This window comes from Protopterus annectens, chromosome 1.part2 (assembly GCF_019279795.1).
Source record: "Protopterus annectens isolate FY-2018-M chromosome 1.part2, PAN1.0, whole genome shotgun sequence".
Classification (NCBI taxonomy): domain Eukaryota; kingdom Metazoa; phylum Chordata; order Ceratodontiformes; family Protopteridae; genus Protopterus; species Protopterus annectens.
The window spans coordinates 857,870,448-857,887,724 of NC_056727.1; positions in this window are offsets into that span (position 1 = coordinate 857,870,448).

Genomic DNA, 17,277 nt, shown 5'->3' on the forward strand with positions numbered 1-17,277 from the left:
TTGAATCCCCTTTGAATGACACCAGAAACTTAGCCAATTGCTGAAGTTGATAATTTTTTCTTTATACGGTGGCATCATTCTTGGTGAGGGCAGGATGCTACTCAGGGTCAGGGTCATACCTGTCTGGGCTACATGATCAGAGAGCTCTTCCATGTCTCTTTTCATGTAGTCCAGGGAGGTACATCTCAGGTAATTCACACCAACATGCACAATGACAGAGTCATATTTGTACTTGTTCTAGAGTGATCTGAGTGCTTGTGTTATGTGGCGGATCCTGGCGCCCGACAGGCAGCTAACTGTAACCATCTCCTTGTCCAGCCTAGTTAGTGGGACATCAATGTGCCTGATTATAGAGTTGCCTGTCACTAGTGTGTTGGGTATGTTATTTTGCCTTAAGGGCTGTAATTGCGTGGCACACTGATTATGTGAAGTGTATGTTTCATGGTTGGTGATGGGTTGTGGAGGTTGCTTGGATATCTGCTTTGAAGGTCTCTGTTGCTTTTGCAGATTTTTATTTAGAGCCTCTGAGTATGTTTTCATGTATTTATGTGTGTTATTTGCCTGTGTTGGTTTGTTAGGTCTATGTGAGACTGGTGGTGTGTTGTAAGTATTACCCTTCTCCTCTTGACAGTCAGTTACAATCTGGGGTTAAGAGAGCTTTGCCTCCAGTCTGGCTGTATAATTGCATCTCTCGCATATATTAGTGTTTGGAGGTAGGAGGAGAGGGTTATCTGTGTACGTGAGGCAGTTGTAACATTGCCTCAAAATGCCCAGATTTACCAGTTGGACTGGAGAGTACACCAGAAACTGCCCTTTAGACATGCTTGAATAGGTAGAGTGAGCTGTTTTTCTGACTGACTGGTGGGGACGTATAGAGAGCCTTGTCCTTCTGGACAGTAAAGGGGGGGGCTAGTGCTAGGGGTATTTAATGTTTTTATGAGTTTTAAGCAAGTGCTGGGCTGTAATATGAATGGTTTGAGTGCTAAAGTTGAAGGTTTGTCTAGTTCCAAGGGAAAAACTGAAGAGTAGACTTTGTGGAGTTGGGAATAGTTTAACCCTAGCTAAACGGCACTGCTGGCGTGCAAAACCGCGCAAATGCGGTTTTTATATCAGAAAGATTAAAGAGATAGAAATTAGCACAAAATGGCCAATAAAACTACAGTTTCTTGGCAGAAACCACTCCTACAAGGGCAGGTAGGCTCTTCAGAGCTCCCCACTCTCACTGGTACACAAAGAAACTTCCTTTTTGGCCAAGTAAGGTATGGCCAAACACAGAAGCTTAAACACAGTCCAGGTATCAGCAGGTATCTGAAGCTGGACTTTTCTATCTTAGTAAGGCGAAAATAGCAAGAATTTTTTGTTTTTTTGTTTTTTTTTTTCAAGAAAACAGTAGAAACAAATGTAAAAACACTTTTATAGTGCAGTAATGGCTGTCGCACTTGAGTGAGAATCCAGTAACAGTTAAAAATACAATTTACAACAAAAAATGAATTTTAAAGTGCAGGCACAAATAAATGCAATTTCAGTGTAAAATGAGCCCTCTGAGAAGCAATAAACGCCAGAAAATGAGTGTTTAGGCGAAAGTAGCAATAAGCAACAAGAAAAGCCAAAAAATGGTACTTAAACACTCCAAATTCTCTCCCTTTGTCTCTATGGCATTGTAGGTCTCTGCAGGACACCTGGGCAAGATCTGCTGAGCTTATACAAACACAAAAAACATGCAAATGCAGTTTTTATATCAGAAAGATTAAAGAGATAGAAATTAGCCCAAAATGGCCAATAAAACTACAGTTTCTGGGCAGAAGCCACTCCTCCAAGGGCAGGTAGGCTGTTCAGAGCTCCCCACTCTCTCTGGTGAACAAAGAAACTTCCTTTTTGCCCAAGTAAGGTATGGCCAAACACAGAAGCTTAAACACAGTCCAGGTATCAGCAGTTATCTAAAGCTGGACATATTTTTTTGTTTATCTTTTCAAGAAAACAGTAGAAACAAATGCAAAAACACTTTTATAGTGCAGTAATGGCTGTCGCACTTGAGTGGGAAGCCAGTAACAGTTAAAAATACAATTTATAACAAAAAACTAATTTTAAAGTGCAGGCACAAATAAATGCAATTTCAGTGTAAAATGAGTTCTGAGAAGCAGTAAACACCAGAAAACGAGCATTTAGGCAGAAATAGCAATAAGCAACAAGAAAAGCCAAAAAATGGTACTTAAACACTCCAAAGTCTCTCCCTTTGTCTCTCTGGCATTGTAGGTCTCTGCAGGACACCTGGGCAGGATCTGCTGAGCTTATACAAACACAAAAAACACGCAAATGCGTTTTTTATATCAGAAAGATTAAAGAGATAGAAATTAGCCCAAAATGGCCAATAAAACTACAGTTTCTGGGCAGAAACCACTCCTCCAAAGGCAGGTAGGCTGTTCAGAGCTCCCCACTCTCACTGGTGAACAAAGAAACTTCCCTTTTGCCCAATTAAGGTATGGCCAAACACAGAAGCTTAAACACAGTCAAGGTATCAGCACGGATCTGAAACTGGACTTTTCTAGCCTAGTAAAACAGGAAAATAGCAATATTTTTTTTTTTTTTTTTTTTTTTTTTTTTTTCAAGAAAACAGTAGAAACAAATGCAAAAACACTTTTAAAGTGCAGTAATGGCTGTCACACTTGAGTGGAAAGCCAGTAACAGTTACAAATACAATTTACAACAAAAAACTAATTTTAAAGTGCAGGCACAAATAAATGCAATTTCAGTGTAAAATGAGCATTCTGAGAAGCAATAACTGCCAGAAAACGTGCGATGTTAAGTTGTCAAACTCGCCTTCATTCTTGCTGGATGGGTTCGGAGCCAATCCTCGGCTCCGACTCGGCACTTGCTAAGCTCGAGAGCTAATTTTACCAGCTCGAGGCAACCCTATATCCCATGATGCAAGGCGTGACTACTCCAGATCTCGTTGGCCGCTTCGCAAAGAGGTCTTCTTTTACCAGCTCAGGTAGTGTTTTTGTATTTAACTTTACTACAGTTAAAAATCTTCACTTTTTTCTGTGTGGGTGAAATTTTAGTACTAGTGTTAGTCTTTCTATAGCCTTCTCATAACCCTATACTCCCTCAACCTATTAGGTTTAGTTATTTTCCCCTTCAGGCCTTAAGCCTCCCTTTTCCTTAATTCCTGTCAGGGTGTTTGAGTGTTGTACTTAGTCCCCCCCCCTTCTTGTAGTTAATTGTGTGGGTGAACTTTGTGTGTGTGTGTTTGTGCACTGGGCATTATTATGTCCAAAGAATCGAAGGTCTCAGGCTTCAAGAAGTGTGACTCGTGCTGTCAGAAGATGTCTCTGACAGACGGTCACACTTCTTGTGTGTACTGCCTGGGACCTCTACACCTGCAGGACTCCTGTGCCATTTGTCATTCTTTTAGCCACAGAGTCCTGCAGGAACGTAGGAATAAGTTAATCCTACGAGGCTTATTGAAGCCTGAGAGCTCCCCGACCAAGACCGGGTCGGGGAAGCCCTCTAAGCCACCTAAGCCCCAGGCTTTAAGTTCGAAGCCTTCGGCTGTGGCTCCGACTCCTTCGGAGTTGAGGTCGGCTCCGGCCGGAGCCGACCTTTCTCTCTTAGAGGCGGTGGCTTCGGTGCTGGCCGGCTCCGATGCGCCTGCATTGAAATCGATGTCGGCTCCGGCTGGAGCCGACATTCCTATGTCCCAGACTGGAGCCGATAAGTTATCGGCTCTGACTGGAACCGAAGGGTCTTCGGCTCCGATGGTTCCGACTAGGAAGAGATCTCGGTCTCCTTCCCTGGAGTCGATTCGCTCGGCTCCGGGATCTCTGCATTCGGAGCGGAGCAATCGGAGCCGATCTTCTAGGTCTTCCAGGCTCTCTGACCACGACTTGGAGAGAGTGGTAAGCAGATTGCTGAAATCACAGGCACTGGCCCAAATGCTCCACAGCCCATCTCAGCAGACGACCGCTATCACTCATCCCCCTGAATTTCCTCCTTCGACTCTCTTCCAGAGTTCGGAGCCGGAGCTTCTCGAAACCTTGACTGTTGGTGCGTCGGAACCGATGCCACCCCTTTCAGCTCCTTCGTCTTCGACTCCGATTTCCTCCATGATACCTTCCATGGAGGGATCCGGTCGCCGTGACTCCCGGCTCCGAGGCGAGTGGCATCGACCCTTGTCCGCCCGTTCTCCCTCGGAGCTTCGGCGTTGGTGAGTTTGGCACTGACATCGGCCTCGGAGCCTTCTCTTTCGGCAGGGCCGGGAGTTCCTGTTTCTTCGGAGCGGGAGCTCTCTGGCCTCCCTGGAAGGGGAGCCTTTGAGGTGATGAGGAGTGTTTTAGCCCCTCAGCTGAGACAACGATCAATTCCATTAGCTCCTCCCTCTTCGGTGCCTGTTGATGTCTCTTGCCATTCTCTTGCTCCCAGACCCAGAGATCTATCGCCCCAGGTTTCCCCATTGGGAAGAACTTCCTCTTCTGAGGTTTCTCCTGATCCTTCCGGAGAACCCCCGCGTAAGAGGACATGCAAGAGGAAGCACACTGACTCCCCCGAGTCTACGACATCAGATACCGACTTAGATGAGTCGGAGGGTTCTGGTCCCCTCTGAGGATGTCTCCTTTTCAGACATCCTGGAACTCCTTAAGCAGAGGGGGAACTGGCCTTCCATTAACCCCTCCGAGGATGAGTCGGTATACCTGGAGGCTTTTGGATCTTGACCCTCCACCTCCTGGGTGTCTCCGCCTTTCGACCCGCTCATGCAAGTGGTGGCTCGAAAGGCGTGGGCGGCCCCGGATTCTGTGGAACCAGTCCCCAGGAGGCCTTCTAAATTCATCACGGCCCCCGCAGACAAACAGTTTCTTACCAAGGGTGTCCCTGTTGATGCCATGGTGGTGGCGGCTGCCACCAAGAAGGAACTTGCCGATCCTTCTGTACCTGTCCATCCTCCTAACAAGGACTCTAGGACCATGGATAGGTACGGTAAGTGGATGTTTTCTTCAGCGACCTTTGCTATGCGCTCACTGAACTATCTCTGTCACTTTACCCGGATTCAAAGAGACATTCTCAAGGAACTAGGTGAGGTAGTTCAGGATCCATCAGCTGCTGGGGCTCAAGAAAAGATTGCCTCACAGCTAGGAATCCTAAATTCTATAACTAACTCCTCCATGCGGCTCATTTCTTATGCAGCTGATGGGGCGAGTAGAGCCGCAGGCACAGGAGTGGCACTTAGGCGTCAGTCCTGGATGCGGCTTTGTAATTTCGCGGATCCCTTTAAGGCGTCCTTCACTAATACTCCCTTTGATGGTTCGGCTTTGTTCGGGCCTCAGGTGAAGGACACATTGACCAGGTGAGAGCAAGACGGCAAGACTCTTTCTGCCGTAGGAGTCCATTTCTCCACCCCTTCAAGACCCTATCCCAAAGGTCAGAAGGGAGGGGAAAATGTGGTTTCGTAAATCTCAGGGAGTCACGCCGGATGCACGTGGTCAGTTTACCCCCAGATGCAGAGGGGGTAATAACAATAGACGCCACCCTAGGGGCAGAGGGGGTCCGCAGAATCAGGGTAGCAGGGAGCCTCTCTCTGATAAACCCTTCCAGCATCCCTGAGGTGTTGCCCGACTGTCCACCCTTGGAGGCAGTCGGGGGAAGATTGTCGCTGTACCCAACAGCCTGGCATTCCCTTTCTCAAGACAAATGGGTACAGTCGATCATATTCGAGGGTTACAATATCCCTTTCCAGAGATATCCCGTTCCTCATCAATCCCTTCCAGACATTTCACCCGGTCTAAGGGAATTGGCAAAGCTGGAGGTATCAAAGCTCCTAGCAAAAAGAGCCATCCAACTAGTGCCAGCAGACCAAGTAGGATCCGGAATCTACTCAAGATTCTTTTTGGTCCCCAAAAAGACGGGAGATTGAAGACCAATTTTAGACCTCAGCAAACTAAACAAGTTTGTCAAGAAGGCAAGGTTCCAGATGGTCATGCTTCAGTCCATTCTACCCTTTTTGGGCAAGGACAACTGGATGTGCTCAATAGACCTTCAGGATGCATACTATCACATAAAAATTCACAGGCGCTCCAGAAGGTTTCTCTGCTTTCGGCTGGGGACCAGTCATTTTCAATTCAGAGCCCTGCCCTTTGGCCTCACTTCAGCCCCCAGAGTGTTCACCAAATGCATGGCAGTGGTCACGGCTCACCTGAGACGTCAAGGATTCCAGGTGTTTCCGTATCTAGATGACTGGCTCCTCTCTGCCACCACCAGGCATCAACTTCTCAAGGCCAGAGACTACACTCTTCACATCTGCAACCAGTTACGGATCTCTATAAACTTCAAAAAATCTTCATTGTCTCCTTGCCAATCTATTACCTTTATAGGCGCAGAATTAGACACTGTTGGGATGTCAGCAAGACTCACAAACCAAAGAATTCTGGACATCCAAAAGTATGTTCGGATCATACTACTCAGCAAAAAGATCAAGGCCAGATTTGTCCTGAAGGTGCTAGGTCTTATGGCTGCGGCCATCGTACTGCTTCCTTTAGCTCGCTTCCACATGCGTCTTCTGCAGTGGATGTTGTTCACCCAGTGGTCATTCCAGCAGCTTCCCATGTGCCACGAGATCTTCGTGACGCAATCCTGCAAGAGTCACCTAACCTGGTGGATGTCTTCTCCAGAACTCCATCAGGGCCGACTGTTTGTTCCCCCAGTTCCGGTTGCCACAGTCACTTCGGATGCCTCTCTGATCGGGTGGGGGGGCATTATCAGGGCAGGATGGTCCATGGGACTTGGCAACCCATAGAATGCCATCTGCACATAAATGTCCCAGAGATGAGAGTGGTGCTTTTAACGTTGCAAGCCCTCAGCGACTTTCTTCCTTTAGGGACTATTGCAGTTCAGACGGACAACATGTCCGTAGTCTGGTATATCAACAAACAGGGCGGGACCAAGTCCTATCCACTGTGTCGAGAAGCTCTCAGACTTTGGCAATGGGCAATCTCCTCTCATCGGTTTCTGATAGCAACGCATATCCCCGGGAAATCCAACCTCTTAGCGGACAGACTGAGCAGAGCTATTCTCATGCCACACGAGTGGTCTCTCAAACAATCAGTAGTGGACAAGATTTTTCAGAAGTGGGGCGTCCCTCGCTGCGACCTTTTTGCTACACCCCAAAACAGCAAATGCCCAGACTTCTTCTCCCTCTTTCCACTACCAGGCCATCCCCCCAGAGACGCTCTAACCCAGGATTGGCCCCGGGGACTTCTTTATGCCTTTCCTCCATTCCCGCTGATACCTCAAGTGATTCAGAAAGCTACCGTCTTGAGAGCCAAATTGATTCTCATTGCCCCTTACTGGCCTTGACAAATTTGGTTTCCATCCCTACATCGTCATCTCTTGGTTCAACCTTGGCATCTGGATCCAATTCCAGATCTTCTGACCCACCATTCGGGTCATCTGCACCAGGCCATTCATTCTCTCAACCTCACTGCTTGGTTGCTCCACTTCCTTCCTTAGCCAGGCTTCCTATGATTTCTAATCCCATGCGAGATATCATAGTAGCTTCTCTAAAGTCCTCTACCAGAAGGATTTATGCTAGTAAATGGTAGCGTTTTTCCTTCTGGGCAAAGTTAGAGACATAGATCCCTTTACTGTTCCGGTGCAGTCAGTATTGGACTTCCTAGCTGAGATTTTTCAATCGGGCTCTTCTTCCTCGACAGTTAAGGTTCAGCTGGCAGCGATCTCAAATTTTCATGTTGGCTTAGCGGATCAAATTATAATGTCTCACAAGCTTTGCAAAGCCTTTCTTAGAGGGATCTTTCTGCTGAAACCCCCAGTCAAAGATCCCCCTCCGGAATGGGACCTAAATTTAATGCTGGCATCCTTGATTCTGCCCCCCTTTGAACCGGCTGCTACATGCTCATTGAAATTTCTTTCCTGGAAGACAATTTTTCTGGTTGCTGTTACTTCAGCCAGGAGGGTGTCTGAACTTCACGCTCTCTGTGTCCGTCCCCCATACTTGGTTTTCCACAAAGATAGAGTGTCTTTAAGAACTAATCCATCTTTTTTGCCCAAGGTTGCTTCCCAGACGAATATTAACCAATCTATTGAATTGCCAGTTTTTTTCCCTAATTATTCTGACAGAGCGGAACGGAAACTTCATTGTTTGAATGTCCATCGCCAACTCAGATATTATTTGGACAGAACTAAACAATTCAGAAAATCTGATCAACTGTTTCTTTCTTATGCAGAAAACAGGAAGGGTCTTCCGGTCTCCAAGGTGACCTTATCCAGATGGCTGTCTTCTATCATTTCTCATGTTTATCTCCTTAGGGGCAAGCAACTGCCCTCGAAACCAAACGCACATTCTACCAGGCGCCTAGCCAGTTCCACAGCATTTCAGGATAGGCTGCCTATTGACACCATTTGTGTGGCAGCCACTTGGGCCACTCCTTACACATTTGTCTGTCATTATAAATTGGACTTGGCCTCCAGGGACAGGGCTAAGTTTGGTTCCACAGTTCTCAAGAGTCTGTTCCATTGAGCCACCCAGGATAGAGGTGCTAGGGACGCGGTCCCATCCAGCAAGAATGAAGGTGAGTTTGACAACTTAACATTAAGAAGTTATGTACCTACCATAACGTTCCATGTTAGTTGTCTTCTCTCGCCTTCTTTCTTGCATCCCTCCCTCCTTCCCCCTAGCCTGGACAGACCTTGAAGTTGTACTCTTCGCTGGGTACAGTTCATTCTCTCTATGGACCCCCAGTAGGAAGTGTCACTAGTCTCTAGTGGTTATTTGCTTTGTTTCTTTCCACATTTAGTTCCTCTTCTTCCTTTCTGGGAAGAAGGTTTATGGCAGGGTTTTTTCATAGCTACCAAACGAGATCTGGGGTAGTCACGCCTTGCATCATGGGATATAGGGTTGCCTCAAGCTGGTAAAATTAGCTCTCGAGCTTAGCAAGTGCCGAGTCGGAGCCGAGGATCGGCTCCGAACCCATCCAGCAAGAAAGAAGGCGAGAGAAGACAACTAACATGGAACGTTATGGTAGGTACATAACTTCTTATTTAGGCGGAAATTGCAATAAGCAACAAAAAAGCCAAAAAATGGTACTTAAACACTCCAAAGTCTCTCCTTTTGTCTCTCTGGCATTGTAGGTCTCTGCAGGATACATGGGCAGGATCTGCTGAGCTTATAGGCTTATAGGCTTATAGAGCTTATAAGCTCCTACTCTTCTCTCATGGTAGACTGTCTCTGGGGCAGTACAGCTTCTGTGAGGTTTTCTTCATTCAGAAGTTGCTGTAAGTACTCCTTCCATCTGCCTTTGATATCCTGTGGACTGGTGAGCAGGTTGTTGCTGGCATCCCTTATGAAGGGTGTTTGACTATCTTCTTTATCTTTCTGTCTTTGCCTTGCTGATATAGTTTCTTTGTGCCACCATTAATGAATCACTTTCCAGAAGTTAGTAGAATGCCTCTGATACCCTGTTCTTTGCTATTGCAACTACTTTCTTAGCTTCTTTGTTAGCCAACCAGTATTCCTTCCTAGCCTGGTTGGTATTTTCTGTCTTCGACTTTTTCCTGCACTCCTTCTTTCTTTTGATGACTTCCTAGACTTCTGCATTTCACCACCAGCTTTCCTTATGTACCATTTCCATACCTAACTCAGCCACATATCTGTTCTGTAGTCCTCACACATGCTGTTTTGAGGCACTGCCATTCTTCTTCAACTCCAGCTATTTCCTTCTCTTCCTGGGATGCTAGAGCCCTGAGTAATTCCTTGAACTGTTGCATTTTCTCTTCAGTCAAATTCCAGATCTTCAGCATGGTCTCTGTTGACCTTAGAGCCTTCAATGACCACTGCTTGTACTTGATTGTGGCAACCAGTGGTTTATGCTGTGGACTGACTGTTTCACTGAGGATGATTTTGCAATCATTGATTCTTCCCCAGTGCTTTTTTCTTACTAGGAGGAAGTCTACCTGACTTACATGTTGGCCACTCTTGTATGTGATCTTGTGACTGTCTCTCTTTCTGAGCCATGTGTTGGCTACTATCAAGCCATTTGCTAAACAGAAGTCTAGAATGGCCTCTCCTTCTTTATTCCTGTTACCCACCCACGTGGACCCAGGCAGTCCTCATATCTTGTTCTGTCAGTTCCAATATGTATGTGTAAGCAGAGACATAAGTCTCTACTTACTATCATATGTTAAAGTAATTTCTGTACAAATTCCCCACCTTTTAATTGCTTACATTACCAAGTAACAGGATGCAAAGATATGCCATTCTTTCGTATTATTAAACAATAGACTTCAGGTTCAACACTGAGGTTCAGAACCGAAGTGTGCCTGTCAGGTCCGAGGTGCAGCATTTAACTCAGACGTTTTTGGAGCCATCTCTGTTCTGTAGAGCCTTGGCATTGGACAGTTTGGCTCCAGCTTCCTCCTCTGGAAGAGTGCCGATGAATCAGAGAGGTGATGATTTGGAAACCCTGTTTCTCAGATCAGAGCCTCTCTCTGGGCCCTTCAAGCTCTGACTTCAAGGCTGCGAAAAGAGTGTTTGCTGCCTCGGCACCTCTGACAGGGCCTTCCCACTCAAATCCTACCCATTCCATGATGCCCCAGTGTCTGGATCCTCAACTACTCTCTCCATGGGGACATCTGCACCGAAACTTCAGGTTTCCTTCAGGGAATTGTGATTAAGACTCTCCACAGGAGTCCGTCACAGAAGACATGGATTTCGATGAAGGTGAAGGGTCCCCATGGTCATCTCCTGAAGATGTCACCTTTAGGGACATACTAGAGATCCTGAAATAGAGAGGTGGCTGTACATCCTGCAACCCATGCTGAAGGAATTTGTTCTTCTTGAGGCATTCGATACAGGCCCCTCTACTTCGTGGGTGACTTCACCCACTGACAAGCTCATAGCCATGATCCCTAAGCAAGCATGGAAGGAGCCTGACTCCATAGATCCAATACCTTGGCGACCAGACAGGATAATGGCACCACCTGTGGACAGATTGTTTTGGGGAAAAAGGGTTTCATTTGATGCTATGGTCTTGGCAGCGACCACAAAGAAAGACCTAGCTGATGAGAGTTCCACTGTCCATACCCCCAACTGGGAATTGTGCATGATGGACAGACTGGGGAAGCATGTCTTTGCTTCATGGACCTTTGTATTACAGTTGCTGAACTATCTGGCTCATTCTGTGAGACTTCAGAGAGATTTGACCAAAGAGTTATCAAGTACTCTCTCAGGAACCATATCTGCAAAAGTTAAGGATTCAGTAACTTCTCAGTTGGCAACCCTACAGGCTACTTCCAATAGTTCCATATGTTAATTTCCAACATTGCAGGCGAGACCTCTAGAGGGGTGGGTTCAGGCATTTCCATGAGGAGGCAAGCCTAGATGCACTTATGCGACTTTGCAGAGCCATTTAAGTGTAATTTCATCAATGTGCCATTTGACAGAACTACCTTTTTGGTCCTAAAGTGAAAGAAACACTTTCCAAGTGTGAGAAAGATGATAAAACCTTGTCTTCCATGGGCATATGTCCCCCCCCCCCCCGAGATCCTTCTCCAGGAATCAACAGAGTGGTAGAAAAATGTGGATAAAAAAATCCCATGGTCCATTCCATGACACACATGGAGAAAGTGCTCCCCAAGGCAGAGGGGGGGAACTCCAATGGATATTGTTACCCTCATGGCAGAAGTGGCCTGCAACACCAGGGTTCATGAGAATCATTTCTGATAAATCCTACCAGCACCCCTGAATGGAGAACTAGCTGTCCACCTCTGGAGAGATTCGGGGGAAGATTGTCCCTGCACCAGAGAACCGGGCTAGATTTAACAAAAGATACTTAGGTGCAGAGGATTATATCTAGAGTTTATATAATACCATTTTCCCTTCCACTCCCAATTCCCAGGAACATCCGCAATGTTCCACCCAGTCAGAGGGATCAGGCAGCAATGCGGATTCGAAATGTGCTAGAACAAAGTGTCACCCAAGAGGTCCCACCCGACCAGATACGATCCAGAATTTACTCAAGGTTCTTTTTAGTGCCAGAAGAGACAGGGGACTGGAGACCAATTTTGGATCTCACAAATCTAAACAAATTTATTTGACGAATCAAATTCCGGATGGTCATGGTTCAGTCCATTCTCCCTTTTCTGGGCAAGGACAACTGGATGTGCTCAATAGATCTCCAGGATGTCTGCTATCACATACAGATGAGCAGGCACTCCAGGAAGTACCTACAGTTCCGGCTCAGAGCCAGTCATCACCAGTTCAGAGTACTGCCCTTTGGACTCACCACAGCCCCCAGGGTGTTCACAAAATAGATCACAGAAAAAGAAGGCTGCAGACAATAAATCTATCTCAGCCTGCACAGTCCTCTGAACTCTGGGTCTCATGGCTGCAGCAAAAATCTTGGTTCTGTTGGCCAGGTTTTACATGCAGATCCTTTAGTGGATGCTAGGTACTCAATGGTCAATCTTCCATCAGTCAGTGTCTTACCAAATAAAGATTACCAACACTTGCAAAATTATCTCTATTGGTGGATCTTTTCCGATCAATGGCTCCATTGCCATCCATTCATTCCCCAATAGACCAAGGCCATATTGACCATGAATGCTTCCTAGATAGTGTGGGGGGGGGTATTATCAGGGGAAGACAGTCCAGGGTACTTGGTCCCCTGAAGAGGCCAAATTGTATATAAATGTCCTAAACAGGGGAGCTGTGCTGTTGGCGTTGTGAGCATTTCAAGATGTTCTTCCCTCTGGGACGATTGCAATTCAGATGAACAATATGTCACTAGTCTGGTACATAAACAAACATTGTGTTGAGAAGGGTCTGGCGGTGGGCAATCTCTTCAGACCACTTTCTTTTAGTGACACACATTTGGGGAAGATCCGATGTGATTGCAGACAAGCTGAGCAAGTGCATCCTATTTCCACATGAGTGGTCCCTCAATGAGAAGGTGGCAGACAAGATTTTCCATCAGTGGGGCAAGCCATGCTACAATCATTTTGCCTCTTCCTTAAACAACAAGTGCAGCAACTACTTTGCCCTAATCCTCCCATGGGGACAATCAGTGATGGATGCTTAACTTCACAATTGGCCTCCCGTTCTCCTTTATGCCTTCCCACCAGCAACCCCATTAATTCCAAAATTTCTACAGAAAGTTGCATGGTCATAGAGCACAGTGATCCTCATTGCCCCGTACTGGCCTGGACAAATTTTGTTTCCCTTCCTATGGCCTCACCTGGTTCAACCACCATGAAACCTAGAGCCGACTCCAGACCTACTATCTCATCTGACAGACATGTCGCAGCTGGATATTGCAAACCTCATGCTGACTTCTTGGCTTCTCCAGCTCCCTTAGTAGCCAGACAGTCTATGGTCTCATCTCCTGTATGACGTATACTTCTATCTTCCCATCAACTGTCAACAAGGAAATCTTATTCAAGTAAATGGAAAAGGTTTGCTATCTGGGCTCAGCAACATAAACTTGATCCATTTTCAGCTTCTGTTTGTCATATCTTTGATTTCCTTGCCAGCCTGTTTCAGAACAGTGCCAGTACCCCAACCATTAGGGTTCACTTAGCAGCAATTTCAAATTACCATACAGGGCTGAATGGCACACCCATTGCTTCTCACATATTGAGCAAGGCCTTCATGACAGTGACACTCCTTCTAAAGCCTCCTTCTAAAGACCCTACTCCTGTGTGGGACCTGAACTTGATGCTGCAGTCTCTTAACACAATCTCCCTTTGAACCAGCAGCTACATTTGACCTTAAATTTATTTCATGGAAAACTATCTTCTTAGTTGCCATCACTTCTGCAATGAGAATATCTGAGATCCAAACTTTATCTTCCAAGCCTCCATACTTGGTTTTCCATAAGGACAGAGTGACCTTATGTACCATCCCATCCTTTCTTCCAAAGGTGGTGCCAGAATTCAACTTGAATAGTTTTATCAAAATACCATTTTGCATTTACTGGATGCTCATCGACAGTTGCATTTCTGTTTACATGGAACAGAAAATTTCAGGAAAGCAGATTAGCTGTTTTGTTCCTTTTCTGGATTAGAATTGGGAAAATCAGTTTCTGAAATTTCTCTGTCAAAGTGGTTAACACATTCCTTCTCATTTGTCTATAATAAATTAAGCATTCCTCTCACACATCTTTTGAAAGCACATTCCTTTAGATCTGTGGCTGCTTCCACAATTTTCCAGTCTAGGATGTCTATGGATGGCATTTGTTAAGCAGCAACTTGGACTACTCTTCGTACATTTATTACTCATTACAGATGGCAATGGTTTGCAGAGGTAAGTCATCATTTGGTTCTATGGTGCTCAGGAATATCCTTCCTTGACTCCACCCTGGATTCAAGTATCTAGAGACGCTGTCCCATTTGTGAGGATAAAATGAAGATTGACAACATCAGGTAAAGAAGTTATGTACTCACCATAATGTTCCATTTATGTTGTCGATCTTCAGTCTTTCTTCACATCCCCTCCCACCTACCCCCATCCATGACTTCTAGAAGAATGAGCATTTGCATAATCTCTGAATGGATATATTTATATGTTTACATAACCTTGGATATAGCCTTTCCATATTTCTCTCTGTCCTTTTACATCTCATAGCAGCAAACAAGATATGAGGTATTTGGATAGGCACATTGTGGATAAGGGAGACGCTCAAGAGATCTGGCGGCTGTGAGCTGTAGCATCTACTGAGTCAGATCAGACAGATCAGATCTGAACCAATTTGTGAGGAAAGAATGAAAATCGACAACACAGATGGAATGTTATGGTAAGTACGTAACTTCTTTTTACTTCTTAACCACAGCTCACTTTTATTTCCACCTTTCTTTTAAAATGCACCTTAATCTTATCCCACTCCCTAGCAATATTTTCAGAAGTAATTTCTGTCCTCTCAAATAGTTCCTGAGTAATCTCCACTCCCATTCCTTAAATTATTTTCTTTTCAACAGGTAAGTGGGAAAGCTCCAGTTTGTCATTTTTATTTAATTACCCTGCATTTTTATTTTAGTTATTATTGGCGCATGATCTAAAATAGTTATTGGGTGTGTATAAAGACCTTCAATTAAATGCACATGTTCCTGTGAAATGTAAATTCTTCTGTGTAACCCAGACCATTTTTTATATCTTGGGGAAAATATGTAAATTCACTCCAAACTCCTATTACTAAGCTCACATCTTCCATGCCAAATATTTTCATAAATTTCTTCAAAAATCTACCCTCCTTTGTTGCACTTTCCCTTCTGTGACCCCCAGATCCATCTTCACTGCTGCAAATCAAATTGTAATCCCCACCTATAAATACTTTTCCTTGCTGAAAACTGATTATTTCTCCCAGAATTCTTAAGCTCCATTATAACAATTTAGGTGGAATATAAACACGTCAGTATAGTTCTCCTCCCTTGCCAGTAGCCCTTTAGCACTACAAATCTGGCATTATTATTTTTTTTTATCCTCTTTTATCACTATCATCTTGCAATTAATATAAGTACTCCTTTTTTTCCATTGTCCCAGATATTCAACTGAATAACTATCCTGAAAACATTTCTTTGTCAAATTCATATGTTCATTTCTTTCCAAGTGTGTCTCCTGTAACATAGCTATTTGTGCTCTACATTTTTTTAGTATAGTTCACTATTCTTTCTTTTTTTGTACTTATCTGTGAGACAGTTGACATTTAAAGACATTACAGAAAGCATCATTGTTTTAAAAAGTTATTATTCCCACTGTTTATGTATAACATCTTTTTTTTGTTAAATTTCTAGTTCCAACTTTTGTGGTACATGCATACACTGTTTGGCAGGTTGAGCTTTTATATTGTTGTTTCTTAAATTTATCCATTTGAGCCCATGTCACATCTTACAAAAGTTTTTGTTTTATTGAAAGCCGTCAAAAAAAACAATACCCCCTGAAACATGTTAATTTAATAGTAACACACACAACTATGTACATCTTTAAATAAGTTTTGCCCTCCTAATAGTAGCAAATGTTCCAAACTGAAAGCCACACTCACAAACTTGAGTTAACCCAAAAGAAAGGTTATCCATGCTAAGACACATGGTGCAGCCTGTGCTTCTACTAAGTGCTAGCTGGTTTTCTCCTATCTTTATAGCTCTCCCAGTTGGGAAAATCCCTGAATGCTTTCAGAGATCATTATCTCTTAGACAGTTTCTCTTTTCTTTTTTTCCCAGCCAATCACTCTTTGCCAGACTATAACAAATTTCTCTTTATCAGTTTGTGTCCATGGAGACATGAGAAGCAGACTTCCAAATTCTCATTATTAAGATTGTCTCCATAGAGACATGAGAACCAGACAGTCAATTTATTTTTATCAGATTGCTTCCATGGAGATGTGAGGGCCAGATACAGAATTGCTACTAAGCATACATTCATTTGCTAGAAAACAGCCTCATAAGATTCAGTATTCTTTTTCATTTACTTGCCTTCTATTAAAACGTGTTACTAAATCAATCTAAGATCCTTAATCCAGTCAGTCCCCCATGCAAGAATAAGAAAAAGCACATTGATTTTTTCTTTTGTCTTGCTCTTTTAACCATTTTTTACATTACATTGCCTACATTTCTTAAAACTAAACAAGAAGAAGGAGATAAGGGAGCAAAAAGGAAAAAAAGAACAGCAGCACCTACTTACAATCTGCATTACATTTAAAAATAACCAAGAAAATGTTATAGCATGCAAAGAAAACCATACACCACAAAAACAGTACTATTATGAAAAAAAGGTTTCTTTACTTACATTTAGCTTTCTCCCCTGTCTTTCCCTCCCCAAAGCATTTTTCTGAACACTAATTGCATCAAGTAGGGCATACACTGGAGTCCCCCACAAGTCCAACAAATTCTGAAAAAGTCCAATATTTCCAGATTTTCTTGCTCTTGTCATATTTCACAAAGATAATTATTGCATTGCAATCCCATATTAAGTTACTGGTTTTATTGCTGTTTATCTCCATCTCACAAATCCTGTCTCTCAATGGAAAAGGTTTCACAGGTATAGTCTCTCTATGGTCTTTATTACTAGAAGAACAAGAAGGAGAATTTCTTTGTTTCACAGCTCACTTTTTGTTTGACAAACTTTTGTATTTCCTCCTTAGTGTGTACTTTATCAAAAAATAATTTTGTCCCTCCAATGAGGAATACCTTGAAGACAGTTGGATACAGCAGTTTGAATCTCACACCTGCACCTCAACATTCCCTAAATAGTGGAATGAATTGTACCCCTCTTCTGCCTGGTGT